This window comes from Anomalospiza imberbis, chromosome 3 (assembly GCF_031753505.1).
Source record: "Anomalospiza imberbis isolate Cuckoo-Finch-1a 21T00152 chromosome 3, ASM3175350v1, whole genome shotgun sequence".
Taxonomy (NCBI): domain Eukaryota; kingdom Metazoa; phylum Chordata; class Aves; order Passeriformes; family Viduidae; genus Anomalospiza; species Anomalospiza imberbis.
The window spans coordinates 104859415-104880334 of NC_089683.1; the positions used below are offsets into that span (position 1 = coordinate 104859415).

Genomic DNA, 20920 nt, shown 5'->3' on the forward strand with positions numbered 1-20920 from the left:
CAGCAGTTAGAATCCATGATTAAGTCTCTCAGTATTCAAAATACCTGATAATCTTCAACTTTTTTCCTATTTTCTGGCAAACAACATGTGCTCAGCATTTTTGGGGACTGCTGCTTGCCCAGTGTACAGACCTCACTCCGCTTAAGCTGCCTGCAAAAGTATCTCAGTTCCCATCCAGATTTCTGAACCTTGGCCCATTAAATTAATTCTGCAAAATATTTGAAATGTGCAAAACTCTGCAGCTGACAGCAAACACCATGAAAGTGAAAACACAAGGAAGTCACTGGCATTTCTCATAACTGACCTGTAATGGTTTTGCCATCTCAAATTACATCAGGAATTATTTCTTTCCACCTGCACAAAATGGCAAAAAAAGGTGCATTTCACTTAGAAATTGTTTTTCCAAGCATTTACAAAGAAGGATAAATCCCCAAAAAAGGTTGTATCTCTGCAAACTAGTATGTGGGACTACCGAGTTTCTGCTCTGACACCCATCAAGAAGCACCCAGGCTCTCTCTCTCCCCACCCAAGGCACACCTCAATTTGGCTGGAAAACCTGACATTGCACTTCACCTTCCCACGAGTCACAGCTGCTGATAAATTCTTCCTGAAAAATGACTTCATCCTTCCCAACAACGTGGCTTACACAGCACAGATCCTATAAAGGTCAGGACCTCTTTACAGATTTAGACACTCAGTTCCCACCCAAAAAACAGTTATTCTGGTAAATTTGGAGGGTTGCGATCAAATCTATGGAGATTATGTTTTTTCCACAGCTCTGAAATCGACCTTATCAGTCATAATTGTACATTAAGCTCAAAAAAAGTTTTAAAATGTTTGAGTATTCCTGTTTACATGAGTTCATACAAGATAACTACAGCCTCTACACTGAATGTGGGTAAAGAGACATTGAAGGAAGCACACGGGTGGGGTGTGTCCACCTCCCCTTCTTGAAGGGAATTCAGATGGCAAAAAGCACCATGAGGAAAGGACAAGTAGAGAAGTAGAGGAAAGCAGAGAAAAGCTCCATTTCACACCATGTTCTGTCACGGCCATCAAGCCAACATCTGCCACAAAAAGCAACTGCCCATTCTCTCTGGTTTCTCGAGTCACACTCCCTGCGTTCAGGGCTTTCTATGGAAAGCCTCCACCTTCCCCTGAATTACAGAAGAGTGAGGCCTGGAAATATCTTGGGTCATAGAAATACATGAAGTAATTCCTGTACAGGAAGAAAGAGACATCCTTCACTTGCCATGATCACTTGCCTTGGATCCTGAACAGATTGGGCCTTATGTCAATGTTACCTTATTTCATGTACCTAAATGATTCTTTAATTTAATAAACATTAAAACATTACCTAGGGAGAATAAGTAGAGCAGGGGTGATATAATTATGAAGGAATGCTTGCAAACAAGTGGTAGAACCTTCTTTAGCTTTTACTTTTTAAAACCTCAGATTCTGACAAATTTCAGATTTACACCTGCAGAATTACAGTAAAAAAACCCCAACCCAACAAAACCCAGAACAGTCCTGGAGCCATTTAGAAAGCGCTAATCCTGATCATTTTCCACCTAATGACTGTTTACTACACAGCCCTTTTGAATGCTTGGCAGCTGTCCAGACCCTCTTGCTTTGCCTTTCTCCCACAGGTCCTTCCTGACAGCCATCTTGGGCGAGGACAAACCTCCGGAGGAGAAAGCTCTCCGTCGCCTTTTCAGCCTCTAAAAGCTCCGCTCGCCGGGGGAAATCCTGAGCCTTCTTTCACTTTCAAGGCAAAACCGAATTCTCCAAGCTTTCAAAGCCTAACCAAATGAGAGCATGGAGCAGAAAAATTAAAACCAACCAGAAAACTTGGGTTTTTTGCAAGGATTTCAAACCCAACATTTGTTTTAAATGAAGTGCGACCAGTTCTGTAATTCTCTGACCCCTACCAGGAACAGATCTGAGCAGACCCACCCCACCACTTGTTTCAAATGCCATTCACTGTCACTTGGCATTCCCAGCTGGAACAATTATTTGTGGCCAGATGCTCTCCCTGCTCCAGACCAGCTGTGCTTTGATCTCCTCCTCATAGCTCCCATGGATCTGGAGGAAGCCCAGCTCCCCTCCTTACCAAAAATGCGGCGTAACAGTTCCTTGGGGAAAGTGCAGCCCCACTGCAGCTCCCAGACCTCACACATGCCTGGGATGGGACCAGATGTCTCCTGGAGCCCTGACCACCATTCTCTCCGTGGCTTCCACCCACGCGCCAGACTGCAGAAGCCCTAGTGAAAGTGAGGAATGAGATGCAAAAGCTGACTTAAATGACTGAAAAGATCAGGTCAGCACTGCATCCCTTTTTGATGGAAATTGGGATAAAACAGGACCTCAGCACACAGATTTGAGCGAGGATCGTGGCTGCTCCAGGAATAAAGCAAAAGCATAACCAATCCAATGAGCTACAATTAATATTTTAAATGAAATCAGTCCAGCCCATATTCAAATTAGGTCACCAGTAATTAAAGCATCTTTATTTGGAATGGTAAACCCAGAGAACGCCTGGATCAGAGCATTTCTCTGCTCTGAGAATATATTAATGGGAGTGTTTGGAAATGCATGATGCACTCCTAAGAGGCTTTAATATAAACCTCAGGATTACACTATGCCAGCTTTTCAATTATTATACTCTCCATGAAAAGCCAGGCACTGGCAGCAAGAGGTTAAAGCAGACCTTGGAGCATGGCTTTGCCTTTTCTCTTCCAGAGGATCCCACTGTTGGTTCCTACTCCTGCACCACACGCAGCTGAACAGAAGCACTGAAGGTGGGATTTTAAATAAAACATCTCTGTTAGTGATGCCATCAATGCCAACACAACACACAAGGGGAAGCCCCATAACTTCACCAGGGACAGCAAAATCAGCCCGTGTGATTTCTAGAATGATCTGCTTGGTTGACTCCATCTTAACACTCACCACACTCCAACTCAGCCATTTTAATTCCTGAACGGCTGGAGTTTGCTTTCCCTTCACATGGCACTGCACAGCAGGCTCAGCTGTCTGGAGACCAGGGATCTCTCCCTGTAAAGCACATGCAAGTGAAGGATGGAGACAAAAAAAAAAAAAACTGAGTGAAGCTGAGGGGAGGTGGTGAGCAGCAGAGTGAGGCAATGTGACTGAATAAGTAAAACTGCAGACTTTTTAGATTGTTCTTGTTCCAAACAGGCATCTCAGGAAAAGTTCTGTGCTCTGGTTCACTCCAGAGGGTAATGATGAATGCAGGCTGTGTCTGTGCTGCTTTAATAGCAGAGCCAGAGAGAAATCTCCCATTCCCAAGCCAGAGGAGTGGGCTGGCACCTACTGGAGCCTGATGTGCAGACACTAAGAGGCAAGGCAGGAGCAGCAGACTTGAGCCTTTTCCACCAGAGCCTGGGAACCATGTGGACGCACAAGTCCTGCTCCCTCCAAGCATCCCTGCTGCAGGCCCACCTGCCCTGGAGCCCCTCTGGAACCTCTGCAAATGTCCCCATTCTCCAAAACCAGGCATCCCCTGTGCAGAAGAGGGAGTAAAACCCAAATCACCAGAACCCAAGCCATACATCCATGCCCACAGCCCCCAGCTCTGCTCCAAAAGGAACTTCCTTCTCTCCAACAGCAGCTCCCAGCACAGCAAGCTCTGTAATCCACAAGAACACAGGGCACTGCAGCAGCTTTGGAAAAACATCAAAAGAAAAGGTTACCTGCAAATCCCAGAGTTTATTTTTGCCCCACTGCAAGTGCTGTTCCTAGCATTCCCCCAGCACTTCCAACTCACAGAGACTGGCACAACAGAACAGAAAGGAAACCAAGTCCTTTTCAACATTCCTTTTTGACATTCCACCATCCTAATGCAAGTTCCAGGCAAACAGAGCCTTCCCAGAGTAGCAGAGAACAAAGAGAAAACAAGCTCTGGGCAATAGATCAACCTACAGGATCCACTTCGGTGCTTATCCACCTGTAAGTGCCTGAAGGATGATCCCTTCCCTCAGCTCTTCCACAGGAATTGTTGGAAAGGTGCTGGAGCTGTAAAATCACCCTGGTCAACAAAAAGATATTTGTGCTGACTACCACATACTTGTTTACCAAATACATGACAAAAACTAACACCAACGTTTGCTACCTGAGCTAGAAACATGAAGAGAAAAGTATTCCCCTGACCACAAATTTTAATTTAATGTACCCAGAACAGCCTGTGGAAGGAAAGACCCAAACAAGCCATATTTGACACAGATAGATTAGACAGATGGCACAGTGTGGTATAAAGGGGATTTGTGCTTGCTTGACTTTGCCATGGCTGAATTACTTATTAATTGCAGATGCACAAGAGTTGTACTGGGTATTTTACAAAGATTTAATGCCTATTAAAACTTCACACTATTCAAAGTTACCATAGGTTCTGTACAACAGAGGGGTTGCTTGGCAGCTCAGTTCTGTTGCACACCCTGGGTATAACCAGCAAAATTCTCAGTGCTATGCTATTACAGCATACTATACAGCAACACTGAACACTGATTTTAACCAGGCCATTTTCCCTAGAGCTTCTTATCCTTCGGGATCAGCATTTCTGGCACTGACTTGACACCACCCCAGCCCCATCCAGCACTGGAATTCCACAGTCTGGAGCACGCTGAGACCGGGTGGGTTTGTTGTCCTGAGAGCTGTAGCACAGAAAGGCACCTCTCCAAGCTGGCCAAACCCAGAACAAAGCAGGGTGTGGGTTCCAGGCAGGAGGGGGATCTGGAGAACAGGATATTACAGTGAGCCTCAGACTTCTGCGCAGAGCAAGGGCTGCCAGCTCCCACCTCCCCTCCGAGACGGACCCAGCCAGGCACCAGGGCTGGCATTTCACAGGACAAAAATGACTGCTTACTCACAGCCTCCTCCCAGGCCAAAGCAGGCATCCATGACCTCATCTCCCACCAGCACAAGGGGAGGGTCTGGGCTCCTGGGTGGAAGTGTCAGTCAGGAGTAACCCAACCACAGACAAATTATCAGCTAAAATAGAACAGCCACTCTCAAGTGTCCAACAGGAGAGTCAGTTGTGCAGGGGAATAAATAAACCAGCAAGGGGACAGACTGTGGGCTTGGGGAAATGCATACTCACATTTTCACTTTACCTCTCTGATGTTAAACCTTTCCCTACTGATTTGTGACTCTGAGGGAGCACAAACAACACATTAATTAACCACTTCTACTGTGGGGTACAAATTTAGCCTCACCATCACTCCTTTTAGCAACAGAACTGGCAGAAAATACCAAAAGCAACATTTTACTCCCAAAGTAATTACTTCTGTAACTCTAGAGGTCTCATTTGGGGCAAACAGCACTGAGATCCCAACCCAGAGCCAATTACTTACCTGCAGCAAAATGCTGGAAGTTTCATTTTCACAGGTGTTGGACACCAACAACCCCCAGCAAAATTAATTTGGTCTTCAATGCTCCAAGCCTGAGGCAAAACTCTGATCTCCCTCCTTTCATTTCCCAAACAGTCAGCCTACAGTAGCTGTGTCTCTAGCAGGGATTTTGGGATTCCTCACCCTGCCCAAGCTTTGGGAAAGCTCACAGGGTCAGAGGAGGGAAAACAGAGTCATCATCTGCTCTGCAAGTCCAGGGAATACTCACAAAAATTTCAACCAAGAAGAAAATCACACCCATCCATACATTTATTTCAGTGCAAGTGGAACAGGAAAGTGGACAGCCACAAAACATCCTGGGAGGAGTCCTAAGAGCAGCAGGTGGTCACAGGAATTCTCTAGCCCCGGAATGCTGCTGTAGGGCTTTGTCTGGCTTTTATTTTTCCTCATTTAGGGCTTTTTCCCCAGATCACAGGGCACGTGAGCCCACATCCTACTCCCAGGAAGGCTCTTCCAATCTGTGTCCTGGGAATTCTGGTCCCTACCTCAGGCCTCACTGCTTTACTCAAACAAAGGAAGACATGGACAAATTTGCCTGCAGGTATCCATGCCAAGATTAGAAGAAAAGAGGTTCTGAATCAGCAAAATTAGGGCCATGTTTGAAGCTCTGCAGGAACTACAGCTTGGACTTGCCTGCTCCTCAGGCAGATTTTCTTTTATCAAGACTATAGCACAACTCCCTCTCCTTCTTCCTACTTGGACCTGCTACTAAATTAATCAAGGATGGTTTATGAGCAAGCTGAGAACAAGGGATCTCCAATTCAGCCCTGCTGAGAACAGCCAGCCCTAAGTCTGAATAACTTATTTTTCTTTCCCTTCCAGAGCAACGCTCAGCATTCTTCTTGACATAACTTTCAATTTTGCTCACCTTTCCAAAGCTGATCTGGATTTTGTAAATTTAAAATGAGCACTGAAGCCAAGGTCCCTTAAGATATTCCAGATACTTTTACTTTCATAGCCTCCAGAAGTCATCTGAGAAAACCCAAGAGCTGGCTGCAGCAACCTGGCACAGGCTGACAGGTTCATGAGTACACTGTGATTTGAAAATGAAAATAACTGAATAAAATGGAAGGAGACAAAAGATGTGGAGATGCCAGACAGAAAGGTGAAGGTGATACCTGGCAGGAGCATCAGGATCACTGCCACCAGTAGGCAGTGCCATCACAGCCATGGAAATGCACAACCCAGAGCTGATACTGCTCACCCATCTTCTTCATCCATAACTCAAATGTAACAGAGTACAATAAAAATTAACTTATTTGGGAGGCCTGGTAACCTCTTTTATCTCCTGTGAGTGTGCTCTGCTCAGGAAACAATGCCAGCATGCAGAATTTAATCCCTCCAGGATGTTACTGAATTAAAATAATGCACTTAACTGCTCGACCAAGCACCAGTATGGTGTGAGATGTGCGTCAATATCTCTGTATGTAAAGTGGTTAATAGGACTCAGGTAAAGACATTAGGGAACTGGTGGCCTGCAGGGCAGCTCCGTGCACAGCACACATGGACATTTCACCATGTCAGCATGGCCTTCCAAAGACAAACCCCTCAGTTCTCCCTGGATTGCTAAAGCAAGGGGAACTAAAACTCATTTCTGTGCAGACCTGAGCTAAGACAGCTGCCTTTGGTGTGACAACAGGCACAAGTGCCACACCTGAGGGACCTGATACAAACTGAAGCTCAGGAATCCTGGCTCCACTTACAGCAACAGGTGACCTGGACAAAGGAAAAATCACTGGTAAATTGAGAGACCCTGACCAGCAGCCAAAGGCTATTGCAAAGCAGGACTCAATCCTGGTGTGTGACCAGCCATGCCATGCCCTCTCCACAGCATGCTTTTTTTTCTGGGTGTTTCATCTGTGACTGAAATTTGTGCCCTTTTGGGTTTCCAAGATTTGGGTTTTGTGACCAGAACAGGGTGACTGGGTGCCAAGAGAGGTAGGAGAACACACAGGGACCTTCCCTTTCTTGGAGCACCTCCTAAAGGAGGGAAGAGCTCCAAAGACAGCTGCCGGGACACGGAGGGGGAGTGTTGGGGCGCTGAAGTGCTGCGATCCCAAAGTGATTCCAGACACAGCGACGACATGGAGATTTATCAAGCTCTTCCCTCACTGCCAGCCTTCTGGCAGCACATGTCCCCACAGCTAAAATGGCATTCCTGCTGGGGGAAATCCAGGACAAGCCTGTTAGGCTACAGATAATACTGTCAGAGACAAAAAGCATTCTGGTTTTGCCTTGTGGGATCCACCTGCTTCAGGATTCTCTCCCAAGAAGACTCCAGCTGTGATGGATGATCATCAGAGGGGTTTCCAGCTGAACACAGCTGGTTGAACCCAACTTAAGCTGATAGATGTTAGTGCTGGTCTCCTCCCTACAGAAAGGGAGAAAGGATATCCTTTCCCTTGGAACTTCTAAGGCAAAGAGAGCAGTCCTGCCACCACTCACCTGGACCCACAGGATTATATGGTCAAATTATATTTTCCTTCACCCTTATTTTTGGTTGAAAGCCTTCCTGGGCTTCATTCCATGATAAAAGATGGGCATCATTTGGTTCCCTCCTTGCCTCATAATATTGTTAAGATGACTATCAAGCCACATGATAAATCCATTTTTTCCCCATTAAATCTATAATGGTCATTTCTGTTTGCTTGTCCTTTATTTCACCCTAGAGGAAATTGTCTTTTCCAATACGTCTTTTGTTGATGGCAAATGGAAGGAAATTATTTTGCTGAAATGGTATTTTATTATTAAAATTTGCATTAGTTAATGCACAAGAGCATTGGAAGGGGGAGAAAAAAAACACCTGCCTTTCAATTTGTGCATTCTTGAAGCGTGTAGGCTGAGGATATCAGCACTTGGAGCACACACCCCAACTTGCCAAGCCCTTGATCTTCCCACTGAGTTCAATCCTCAGGATGCTCCCACCCTTGTAAGTGGCCTCCCAAAGGCAATTAGTGGCTTGCTGCAATTTGCAGTGCTCCTGCCACAGGCTGTACCCACAGCCCTGGGAGAGAGGCAGGTCTGCCTCACACCCTCTGCCAGCTGCTCCCCAAATCCCTGTCTGGCAGCCATCAGGATCAGAGCCTTGTTCTAATGAAACACTCTCAATGCAGCTTTCTACTTAAATCCTGGTTTTTCCTCTTGCTTTGCTTCCACTCTTATTTTCTCCATGTCATTTGGGCTACTCCTCACTTTCTTTGATCCACTTCCTGCTAGTTTCTCTCTCCCACCCACCTGCCCTCTGTGTTCAACAACAACAGCAGATGAGGGGTGAAGAAACAGGGGTGAAGAAGCCTCAGCTCAACTCCCACACAGCTCCAGCCTTCGGATTGAGCCTTTGACTCGTTCAATGTTCAGCTCCTCAGATGAGAATAAGGAAAGGATTTCTCTGTTCACAGCTATTTTTAACACTGCAGAGAAGGCTTAATATTTGAATATCAGAATTGTTATAGCATTTGCAAGAGGAACGGCCTATTTTTAGCAAAGCACTGGTTTTATGGATGCCTCACAATCACAGCACTGTAATAGGGAGAGGCAACCAAAGAGGAGGCTGTGACACAGCTCTGTGCAAAGGCTTGTGCTTCCCATGCCATTTTGAGTTCTGCGTGGAAACAGAGCTGGGGAGACTTACCATAGTCTCCAGCAGAAAACACCATACACAAAGCACAAAATTCCTAATTATGAAAGCTTTCCAACATCCAGCTGCTAAACCCAGCCAGGTGTCACAGCTAAAACCAGAGCTGGGAGGTCGGCACACACACACAAACATCCTTTCTTCCCCATCCCTCAGCAGGCCTTGAAATTAAAAGGCATTTTAAAAACCTACATCCCAAACTCCCAGCTAAAATTAACCATAGACCTGTATAAAAATTCCCTCAGCTCCATTTCTTCTGGCCTTTGCCGGGTTTCTGTTTGCTGCAATACTCAAATTACAAAGCCTCCTCCCCCTTGTTGTTGACACCACAAGACAGCCCCTGGCCTTCCTTCTAAACCCAGCAACTCAAGAACAAGCCCACGAATTTGGGTTGTTTGGATTCCCCCACCACAAAATGCAACTTTTAAACAACACACTTCCAAACAGAATGCTAATCCCATTCCAATCCATCCCATCCAGCCCCATGGAGGATCCCCTGGCTCCCAGTTACCACCTGCCAACATCAGGAACAGGTAGAGCAAAATAACTCCATACCAACAGAGCCAGGAAAATTCCTCATTGTCCCTGAGGAGACCTGGCTTCTCTAGCAATAAATCTAGGAAAATGTGCCAAGTGCCAGTCACCAAACACAGGGGCACACCATTGCCCCAAACATGTCACTTCTGGGAATTGTCTCATCAGTCCCTGTAGGAGAAACCCAAACCCCAGGCAAGGCTGATAAGGTCATCCTACTGACAGAGGAGCTGTTAACAGTACTTCACATTATTATTATTATTATTACTATTATTATTATTATCATCATAATCTGCAGTTAATTTGGAGCCTCCCATCACAACACCCTGATTCCCAAACCACCACCCCAGGGAACAGGAAGTTCTCTATGGCAAGTCACATCCAAGACTTCTCCGAGGAGCAGCAGAGGGTTTTCCAAGTGATTCTTGGGGAACAGATGCCTGAGGTGCAATATTCAAGGACCAAGTATCAGCACAAAACCCATGAGGGCCTAGAGGCAGAACCCAGCATCCATCCAGCCTCTGATTCCTGACACGCCCTGAGGTCCAACTATTAACCCAACAAGGCCACCACTGACCATGTCCCCAAGTGCCACATGTACAGAGCTTTTAAATCCCTCCAGGGCAGCTGTGCCAGGGCTGGACGACTCTTTCCATGGAGAAGTTTTCTCTAATATCCAACCTAAACCTCTCCTAGTACAAACTGAGGTGGTTTCCTCTCTGCAGAGACATGCAGGCAGCAGGTGATGCCAGTCAAAACCAGAATCGGCAAATTTTTAAAAGGAACAAAGATTTATTGCTCCTGATGACAGCCCAAATGGGAAAATCTTCTTAAATTTTAACTTAATCAAGGAAGGAAATTATGTACCAAACATTCCAGTCTGCTACTGTACACTGAGACCAATTCAGAGAAAGAGGAATTGAGTGGTATTTTCTAATTACTACACAGGTAATGTCAGTGCTTTGTGTTTGGGGAAAACAAGATTATCATTTGGAACACTGAGACAAGAGACTTGGTCATTTGCAAGTCACAAAGCAAATTCAAAACCTGCTTTGTTGCCCCGGTAATATTTGCATAATAGATATTTATATGTATGATGAGTGCAGCACAGTTTCAGGACAGTTAGCCAAGGTGAGTTGCCCAGCTCTTTAATCCTCTAATAACATGTTTGGGATGCAACTTGGGAATTCATTCCCCTCTGATGGAGCAGCTGTGCTGCTGCATAGTGACCATTTCTCAATGCTCATCCCCATCAAACTGCACTGTTTTGATCAATCCACAAAGCAGAGCATTAAGAATGCATACAAGGATAATTTTGCGCCTTGTTTTATGTATCTGCATGTCCTCCTAGCTCTGCTTTAGACATGATGGCCAAGCTGCTAAATACCAGCAAGGGGCTGCATTTGTCCCAAAATACACATAAAATTGTAGTGCTAAGTCTGCTAAGGGCGCCGATCTAATCGAGTTGGCTGAAAATTAATTTCAGGCCCAGGGCTCTTCCACGACTCCCTGGATTCCTGCCACAGCTTATGACAACCAGAAGTTAAAACTGCAAACAGCTGTCCTCCTGTTAGAGGCACCCTGGAATAACACGGATGCTCTGATCAGAAAACTGCCCTAAAGGTGACGCGGGGGTTCATCGCCCCGTGCCAGGAATCCAAGGAACTTTGGGATTCTCTGAAATCTGCAGCAGCTCTGCTGTGCCACTGCAACCCCAAGTGATTCATGTTATTTTCTGCTGATCAGCAGCAGCTGTAGAAACATCCCTCAGCACTCCGCCTTGCCCTGGAATGTCCATGTGCTCCTCACCTGTCAGCCCTGCTGCAGCCAACACATCATTTGTCTTCACTGGGCTTCTTCCCCACTCCTTCAGGGGAAGATCCTACAAAGTCTCCAAAGTTCTGGTTTGCCTCAGTGAATATCCAAGCAGCCATCTCCAATCCTGCTCTAGCCCTGCAGCCGATCTTTGCTGCACTTGCTGCAGCAGCATAATCTCAGTCAGGATTTACTACCCGATTAGGATTACGCAGACTAAAAACACAGCTAGATAAGAGCTGTGTGCTCCCTGTCACCTGCCCATGGAGAGGGATCACCATCCCTAACTCCGACATTTTGGGATCTTGTCACTTTTTTTACAATCTTCACATTTCTAAAATGGTTGTAAAACGTAACTGAGCAATACAAAATTATCTCAGACATAGATTGGGCTCAATGGTCTCAAAGATCTTTTCCAACCTAGTTAATTCTGTGATTCTGAGATGTTCTTGTGCATGTTTCTCTATGAAGAGGATTTAAAACCTCAAGTCCCAGACTGTGATGATGTAAATGGATGCATCAGGGATGTAATTGTGTAACTTGGCACAAGTCGGGATTCAGATACCTCATTCTCAAGCTTCACAGAGCAAGAAGAATCACAGTACTGCAATGAAAATTAGCGTGGAAGGTCCCTTTTTTCTTACTAAACAGTGAAGAAGCAGTTTTGAGTCTTATTCCTAAGCTGGCAGGTAGTACAGACCATTACTGCACCATGGGGACTTGAGTGGGGAAAACATCTTTACTTCTTTGTGGTATATGTTTAATGCAAAGTCACCTTATTCTTGTTTGTCTAGCATACAATGAAAATAGAGCTCTAAAAATAACCTACTTCCCCCCTCTTCCAGCTCCTCATGGCAGTTTCACTTATTATTAGCCATTATTCACATCTCTTACATAAACTGCAATTTCTGGAAATTTTTATGCCTCCTGATACAGAACCTGAAAGTGCACAAGACTGGAGAAGGCAGAGCTCAGTGAAACTCCATTGGATTGCAGTTTTTTACCTCTCGTTCCCTCTTACCTGGGTTTGATGCCATCACGTCCCTCCTTGGAGCAGCAATAAAGCTCCTTTACACACCCGGGCGCTGGGAAGCTGCAAAGCTGGATCAGTGGGGCACCTGGGGTCAGGGAATCCCCCCGGAGGCACAGGAGTGGGGCTGCTGTACCACATCCTCTTCCCCAGCCAACCTCCAAGCACAAGCACTTCATCCTGAGTGCCACAGCTTTCCCTTCCCGAGGGATTGTGGAGCAGGGGAACAGAGCCGGGCAGCTGTGGCTGAGTGAGTGTCCTCTCCATGGAGAACCTCAGTGGCACAGGGGATATGATCCTGCTCGGCTCCAAGCACAATCCCTGTGGATTCCAGGGCCCAGGGATGTCAGTCCTGGTCCAGGCTTGTTGGGATTCACACCTCATGGGGCTCGGGAGCTGAAGTGACAGCTGGCTGGCAGTGCACACCAGAAGCTGGGGGATATTTTCCACAAATGACCTCTAATCCATTTGCCTTTCCAAGAGCACAGCTCATCCTCAAATCTGCAGGCACCAAAAGGTCACGACTTACAGCACTCCAGAATTTTTGTTCTAAATCTTATGATTCCCTGACAATCCCACTTTTATTTTCCCTTTCACAGAGCTCCTTGTGTAGGTCCCTGCAGCAGTGTAAACATACTTCCATGGAATGGTTGTTTAGATCCATACTTTCCTTGGGCAGCCTCTCACCAGGGCTAAACAACCACCTGCTGACTCAGGATCTCCCAACCTTGCTCCCAACCCAGCTGCCCCCGCACTTTCCTCACACTATCCCATTTAGCAGCCAACTCATCCTCTTTCTGTAAGAAACTAATCCAGGCACCCCAGGTTTAAAGTTTAACTGGCTTATGCTAACCACTAAAGCTGCACAATCAGATTCTTCCCTCGACGAATTTGACACGGGGCTGAAAATCAAATTCGCTTCTTTTTCCCCTTAAACAAAACCATCTACGGTCTGCAGTGGTAAACCACTGTTCATTTGAATATCCAAACACTGGCTGTTTGCATCCAGGGGCTGGTGCTGTCACCCACAGCCAGCCCAAGCACGTCTGAGCCGCCAAACTTATTCATCTCTGCCTTGGTACTTCCAGACTGTTCAAGGCAAATTTGAAGAGGCTCCTACTGACCTACACTGAGGTAAAACCTATCTCATTTCTCATTCAGGTGATGATGAGGATGATACCAATGGCTTTTCCTCTGCTGGGACTTGTGTGGTTTCACCACAGCTTTTTCCCTCTTACCTGCAGCCAAAGAGGGACATGACTGCTCTCAAAATGTAAATGGAATATATTACCAGAAAAACCCGCCTGAATCCTCAGTCAATAATCCATTTTTAGGAAAGAATTTGTGCGAAAATGAGGTAAGTGATAACTTTGCAGATCTCCTGTTATCCACAGTGCTATTTTAGGGAGAGTGTGACTGCATTGGGCTTGTCGCAGAGTCCTGCTTCCAATCTCCTGGCAGGTCCCCAGCACATTCCAGTATTTAACGCACAAGGCTCATTGGGATGTAGTCCCACTTATCTCCCAGACACATTGACTAAGACTTTCCCACATAAACTGACCCACCCTTTAGTAGCAAGAGGTCACTCAGTACAATCAGCCTTCAAATGAGGAAAACAATCAGGAAAAGCTTCTCTGATGCCAAAAACACCAACAGAATAAAACACAACAGGCTCCAGTGTTTGTTTTATGAAAACTGCAAGGCAGATTTTTCGACTTACGATAATCAGAGTAGCCCCACCAAAGTCAGACAGATTTCTTTCAGGCTCAGGACCTAGCCTCCTAAAAGCATCCAAAATTGCTACTAGAATATATTACTCTAAGAAAATGTTAAAAATAAAACGGTAGAAATTAATCCATTCATCTTTTACTATGATGAAATTGTAGAGAGTTATTAATGGCATTATGCTGCAAAAAAGGTCACAATATTTTACATTACAAAAAAAGAAGCAGCTGTTAAATTAACCAGGTTATCTTTATCCTATATGGATCCTACATGACAAAGAATTCCTGTTAACTTATAAAGAATTCTCCTGACTTCTTCACTGCATGATCCAGGCTCTAGCAAAGGGTGATCTATTGGATGATCCTCCTGTATCAAACACCCAGAATTCTATAAGGCAGATATAGGCCCAAAGCCCCTTTCCAAAAATTAACTCCAAGCTGCATTCCAGTGTTGCTATAAATGGGTGTGCCACTGGCACCCCGGAGCCACGAGCCATCCGCCCCATCTGCAAGGACTGGTGCAGATGACCCTGAAACATTTTCATTACATATTTGTTCACTAACAGAAAGTCAGTGAAAGCCCTTGGCAGGAAAAAATCTCACCATTGGTTTAGCTACTGACAAAAGCCAACACCTGGAATGCCCAAACCCAAAATCTGTGAGTGTCCAAATAAATGTATCTATGCTAAATTAGTTTACATACAGCAGGCAGCAACTTTTCCCTTCCAAGCCAAAAAAAACAGAGGAGCTACTTGCTATAATTAGCTGGAGCATTTGTGGTGTCTAGGCACTAAGCAAAATTGATTTAATGAGTGGGAAAAATCAGCTTTTGGGCCTGATGCACAACCCCAGAGTGATCAGCTCCACTGTACCCCAGGCTCTGCCCACGCTGCCAGAGCTCACCATGCAGTTTCCTTGCCCTTCCAAACACAAGTCTCCCTTTTATCATGTAAGAACCAAAAGCAGACACCCATGTCATTCTATAATAAATCAATCCACAGAGCAATAGGATTAATTCAGAACAAAAGGCAGTAACTTACAAAACCAAAGGCTGTGGATCTGGATTACTGCTGGATGGCAGGAAATCCCCACAACTCCTTGTAGAAGACCTTGACCACGTTCTTGGGGCACTACTGGGGCTGACTCCCACAACAAAAACGAAAGACTTCCCAATGATGCCTGTAAGTCTGGCTTGAGAAAAATGTCTGCCCTGGATAAAGTGGGTAATCAGTATAACCTTAAAATGTCAGGGCCAGGCTTGGAGAGGAACCTCTGCGTCACTTCGGAGCACCTCCCACCCAGGCCCGGCCACTGACGCCTCCAAGGAAGGGGGAAAATGGAAAATCCAACTCCACAATTTTGGGGTGGGGCACGATCCTCCCTGATATCTGCAGGCACCACTGCAGCCCTGGCCAGGAGATTTTAACACAGGCATGACCTCAGTGTGATGCTGCTTTACAAAACCTCAAGGCAAGCTGAAAAAACAAAAGCCAGAACTAAAGGTGTCTGAGTCCCCACAGACTGAGGGCAGGAAGGATCACAACAGCCGCTCCAGCACTTCCTACAGGGAGACTGAACACATGAAGCATAAATGCTTTATTCATTAAGTCGGCTACTTCGAACCCATTAACCCCATGCCAGTGGCTCATGTGAGTAGTGGGGCATGGCTGGGTGGCTCCAGGTCTGCATCTCTTCCTCTCCAGTCACATCCTAAATCTGGGTCTGCAACTACATCTCTTCCCAGACCCCACATTTCATGCAGAGCAGCAGCTGCCCATTCCAGGCATCATTCCACATTGTATTGAGACATGATTAACGAAACGAAACGAAGTGGTCCCACCAATCAAATGGAGCTGTCAGTCAATCCCTATTCCTCTCTTGAAAATAAAATACAAACACTTCGTTTTTCAAGGCAAGCCCACAGCTTCTCTGACGATTTGCATCTGTGTTTCCTATTCTCACAAAGAAGGAGAAACTGTTTCCCCTGGTGCACAGCTCAGTACATGTGAACAAAACCTGAGACGAAATCTAGGAACATCATTCCTGAATATGTTTCACAGATCACAGGCAAATTGCTCAGCAGGTCTGGCTACTTCTCCCAAAAAGGGAACAGCCTATGTCTGGAAAACCAGTAAACAGCAAAACCGCTAAATTTGGAATATTTACCTGTGAACAGTTTGGTGGCAGAGTATTTTTAGCTCTCAGGACAGAGTGTTAATGGTACACCTCTCCTGTTCCAAGGGCACGGGTATGACCAGCGAGGCTATTCCCAGCATCCAACAGGTGTGGGTCAGCATCTGCTGCCACCAGGGCTCCACATGCAGTCCCTCTTCTGTTCAGTCCCCACTGCCCTCTTGACATGAGGGGCTGCTGAACAAATCAAACCAACTCACCATTTCTTTTTAAAGTTCTAACACTCAGCACATTGTGGAATAAAAGTGGCTGCACAATGGCGTAAATATGTTCCTCTGGTGGCAGTGGTGACACACCAAAGGGGTTTCTGGTCAGCTAAAACACATGCATCTTAAAAACAAATATAAGTTTGTGCAACATAATAGGAGAGTAAATATGTTAAGCAGTCAAATAATAGATTAAGAGAATAGCAGAAAAGTGAAAAGACATGACAAAGTAAGAACATCCTGAAATTATCACTATTCAATGAAAAAAAACCTCACAGAGGAGATGATGAGAAAACGTTAACACTGATGAAAAACAATAGCTCAATATAATCCTCAACCTTAATCTGTCCTTGGGCACAGGGAGATGTACAAAATCCTCGAGTACAACCTTTATACATTGGTGCACACCTTTCAATAATCACATACATTTCAGTGCAATCAGAAATAACACTTCCAGACACAGCCCCCCCAGCCATAAAATCTGTTATGAACTCAACCCTCACCTAACAACACACATCAAAGCTTTTTCCATGCAAATCTGGCCTTTTTAAATGAGGAATGGACAGTAAAAAATGTGTCTGGGATTAATAATACATGAAAAAGAAATAAAGCTGGACAAAAGAGAAAAAAACTTGTCTGCTTAAATATATACAGAATTGATCTATGTCACTCTGACCAAGCTGTTAAATAAGTTGGGGTCTACTGGGCATAAGAAGAATTTTTCTTATGTCTTTCTTTTTTTTAAAAAACATGTAATCTCTCTGAAACCCCTTTTTTCATTACAGGAAAAGCCTCCAAAGGTCCAGCTGTAACTGCTGCAACGTTGTATTCATGTTCATTAGAAAAACAAATTCACAGCAGATCATTTTAAGAGTAATAATAAAAGGCTGACAAACGAAAACCACATGTGGGTGGGGGCAAAAGAATCCAGCAGTGGGGGAAGCAGGCTCCAAACCAGGTTCTGCAGGACACGGATCCCAATGGACCACACTCCCCTCAGTGTGGAGCTGCAGCTCCAACATTTGCTCCTCCACACAAGTGGTATCTGGTCAGAACAATCCAACATGAGGTGATTTCTGAGGTTTAAAGCAAGAGAAGGCAAGTGGATTTTCACATTTCACACCTCTAGGCCAGATTCCTGCTGGTTTCACTAGGGAAAACTGCCATGAGCCTCGGCAGAGGTAAGGGTCCAACGTGCTGGCAAACTCCCCAGCTCCATCAGCTGGGAACAGGAGCAGCCCACAGTAGGAGCTGATACGCCAGGAAAGTCCATGGCTCCTACCATGGAGCACAGGCCTGCTCTCATCAGGACTTTCCAGGCACCACAGGAAAGAGCCTGCACTGCTCTCCTGCACAACCTCAGCTGAGCCAGAGAGATCTGAGGGCAGCTAGTGGCTCCTTGCCCTGACAGGTCACCTGTCGGGCCCCTGGGGCTCCAACACTTCCAGAGGTATTCCTAGACCCTAGGGAAAGGGCAGTCAGGAACCCTGTGGCCACAGACACCAGCCTGGGCAGGATTTAGCAGCTGACTCATGGCTAATGGGCAATGATAAACTGTTGTAGTGGTTGTTCACTTGTGCCCAGATCAGATGACTAAGGAATTTAGGTGACTACAGAGATTAACAGTCTAAATAACTTTTGCAGTCTGACCCTTAAACATCTGCATAAACAGACTTTCTCCTCTATGTTCCACGAAAGATGTCCATGCACTCCTTGCTAATGAAATACAATTATTTTGCAGGCAATCCAACTACAAATATTTCATCCTGTAACTGACCCACATGAAAATTAAATCCTTAGTCAGGTGACGTAATTCAAACGAGCAATCCAGGCCCATCCAATAAAGGGGGTTTAGCTGATTCCATTTTATAGATGATGAAGGAAAAAGAAAACATCTTTCATAAAATGGTTTGTATTTCTCCTCCCCAGGGGCTGTTGGAGCAGCACACAGCAGTACCCTGGTCTCCATATATGCAGCAAGAGGGTTTTGCCCCTCTCTGTCCCACTCCTGTGTGCAGGCAGGGCTCAGTGACACACAGCAGTTCCAAAAGCTGCAGGATCCATGCCACCACAGAGATGAAACAGCATCTCTAACGCTTTTTGCCACATGGCTGCTGCAAGCTCCTATTTATCCCAAAATGCTGCATCCTGCTTTAGTGAGTGTCATTTGCTGCACTTAACCTGCATTACAGAAAAACCCAAAGCAGGTTCTGTTCCAGAACCTGACCTCCTGATTCCACATTCATAATTCCCTTCTTATGTTCCTGCATGATGTAACAAAATATTCCCTATTTCCTTGCCTCTTCAGCACTAGTTGTGACACATGAGCCAGCCCCTCATCCCTCCTCACAGCCCTACAACCACTGCTAAGTCATGGAGGCATCACTACAGCCATTTCTGTTCTCCCCAGAAACACGGGGGGAAAAAATAAAAAAACGCTAAAGGATAAGAATAATTCTTTAAAAATCACATCCGCTGCCATCACCCACCTTCCCAGCCCTTTATCCTATTCCATTTCCACTCCTGTCTCTCCCTCCAGAGCCTTCTGAGCATATGCAAGTCCTTCTTCCAGCGGAGCCTTCCTGCAATGGCCTGAGGAGTCACAGCCTCCCCTGACATTTCCACAGGGCTGCTATCTCTGGGAATAAATTCCTCTCCCTGCCCTGCCTCTCTAACCCCGGCTCCGGGGAGCATTGTTCCCCAAGATGCCTGTCAGCACGATGCCAGGCTGCGGGAATTCCAGCCCTTTTCCGAACTGTTCAATAATCAGGTTTCATAATGCTGGTATCCTGTCAATAAAGGTCGAAGGATGAGCCAAACGCTCCGGATCTTGACAGTTTGTGTTTATTCCCTCTCCTTGCAATCCTGATCTTGAACATTTAGCATTTATACCTATGGACAATGCGGAGCACAACGTAGAAACACAGATCACTACTCACCTTTAAACAAGAATGCAATTTCATTCACGATTAAGACATCAACATCAGAAATTCAATGCTCACTCTAGTTCTGTATCATGACTCCAAAAGAAAAAACATCAGCTACTGAATGAAACGTCAGCTTCGGTTGCCATGAACAAGGGTTTTTCAGAGCTGCTGCAGTCTCACAGTCTCTAGCACAAGTCTGCCATATTTTTTTTGTTAAATCAGGCCTGTACCCACCTAACAGCCAGAGCCAGCCCCGAGACGACCGAACCAAGCGCACGCATTGTGCCACTAACTGCGGGCACCGCGGCACCCGCGGCGGCGGGCGATGGCCGCGCCCGGACCGCAGCCCCGCACCGGAGCTCGGCGGGGTCAGCGCGGCGCTCCCGCACACAAAGCCCCGCAGCGGGCCCGGCTGACAGCGCGCCGCGACCCCCGCGCCGCCCCCCGCGCCCCGCCCCGCCATAGAAAAATAAAGGAGGAATTACATCCGTCTAGCAAGGAATACCGCAGGAGCAGCAGTCGAGCCGGGCTCTCCGCACCGCACCGCGCGGGGCGTGCGGCTGCGCGGCGGAGGCGGCACCGCGGGCGGGGAGAGAGGGAAGGGGAGGGAGGGAAAGGGGCGGCGGCCGCCGCTGCCCCCGGGGACGGGCCGGGGCCGCCGCAGGGCAGGGCAGGGTAGGGTAGGGCGGGGCGGGGCGCTCTGACAGCGCCGAGCCCGCTCCGCGCCGATCGGGGCTGCGGAGAGGCTGCGGGCGCCGCCCGCGCTGCGCACACGCACCCGGGAAGAGGGGCCGCCCCCCACCCGCGATCCCGGCTCCCCGCTCCCGGCCCTACCTCGGCGCTGCCCGGGCGGCGGCTCCGCGCTGTGCGGAGGGAGCGGCGGTACCCGCAGCCCCGCGCGGCGCTGCGTGAGCTCCGCCTGCCCCGCCCGGCGCGGAGCGGAGCGGAGCGGGGGGCGCGGGGGGCGGGGACAGCGCGGGAGGAGCCCCCGCCCCGCGCCCCTGCCCTGCGGCGGCCCTGCGGCGCGGGGGGCTCGGCACGGCACGGCACGGCACGGCACGGCCCGCAGCCCGCAGCGCCCGCGGCGCATCCTCACCTGCTCCTGCTGCTGCTGCTCGGGCCTGCCCTGTGCTCACGCCAGGTCTTCCCCCTCCGCCGGCCCTCGCTCGCAGCCCTCCGTGGGTGTTATCCAGCCACTCCCGGCTCCCCTTCCCTTCTCTTACATTTATTTGGTTATTGGGTCTCTCCAGCCTCCTTGCTCCTCCTCCTCTGACACTCTCTCCTATCGCAAAGACCATATTGGCTCGCCCCCAGCATCCATTTCCTCTAGTGCTGCTCTCCCTCCCGCTGCTCTGTCATTCCTAGTGGAAGCCCCATCCCGGGTTTGACTTCCTCCACTGCAGTCATCCTCTCCTGCTGCTCCAGTCC

The 20920-nt window shown here is 47.3% G+C and overlaps 1 protein-coding gene across 2 annotated transcripts in view; it reads right to left on the reverse strand.

Moving 5' to 3' along the window:
- The window catches only part of SPTBN1 (spectrin beta, non-erythrocytic 1), a 115933-nt gene extending 95475 nt beyond the window's left edge, over nt 1–20458 (reverse strand). The window contains exon 1 of one of the 2 annotated variants that reach the window (XM_068186237.1): nt 20327–20458. The gene's annotated coding sequence lies outside the window, so the exon portion shown is untranslated. Of the gene's footprint in view, nt 1–19977; nt 20116–20326 lie in introns of those variants that run through there. The other variant, XM_068186236.1, reaches the window with a different exon arrangement.
- Between the last annotated feature and the right edge of the window lie 462 nt (nt 20459–20920).